The sequence below is a fragment of the Arachis duranensis genome, chromosome 8 (genome assembly GCF_000817695.3).
Source record: "Arachis duranensis cultivar V14167 chromosome 8, aradu.V14167.gnm2.J7QH, whole genome shotgun sequence".
In the NCBI taxonomy this organism is placed as follows: domain Eukaryota; kingdom Viridiplantae; phylum Streptophyta; class Magnoliopsida; order Fabales; family Fabaceae; genus Arachis; species Arachis duranensis.
Window position 1 is genome coordinate 19,937,664 of NC_029779.3, and position 504 is coordinate 19,938,167.

The window sequence follows — 504 nt, forward strand, 5'->3', positions numbered from 1 at the left end:
ATATCTTTGTTGTGTGCTTTTATAATTTAACATTTTAAAAGTTTTTTTATAATAAAAAAAACAAATCAATTTTTTAAAAAACAATAGAAAAGTGGTTGAACAGCACTAATTGAACTGCTAGTAATTATTAAACTGGCTAATTTTAGCGTCTAAATTCGGTTCAGAAATAGTTTTTTCATCTTGAGAGTAATGTGTCGTTTAATATTTAAAAGAAAAAGTTCATAATGTCTTTGGTGTACAAATATTGTTTCCGATTAAATAAGCCGTAAGCGGTTACAACAATGCTCTGACTTACCATCACATAGGTTTCATGTCCATTTGGATAAGATGTGGGTCTACCAAGGCGGTTGTGGCATTCCATTGGGGTTACGAGGCGAGGATACATGATTTCTCTATAAAAAAGGGAATGTTCTTGCCAATATAGCATTGTAAGGAGTGTCACACTATGGGACCGGGAATGGAATTGCCCACTGGTGCATCAGCGTCAGCCAACGGGGGAGCACG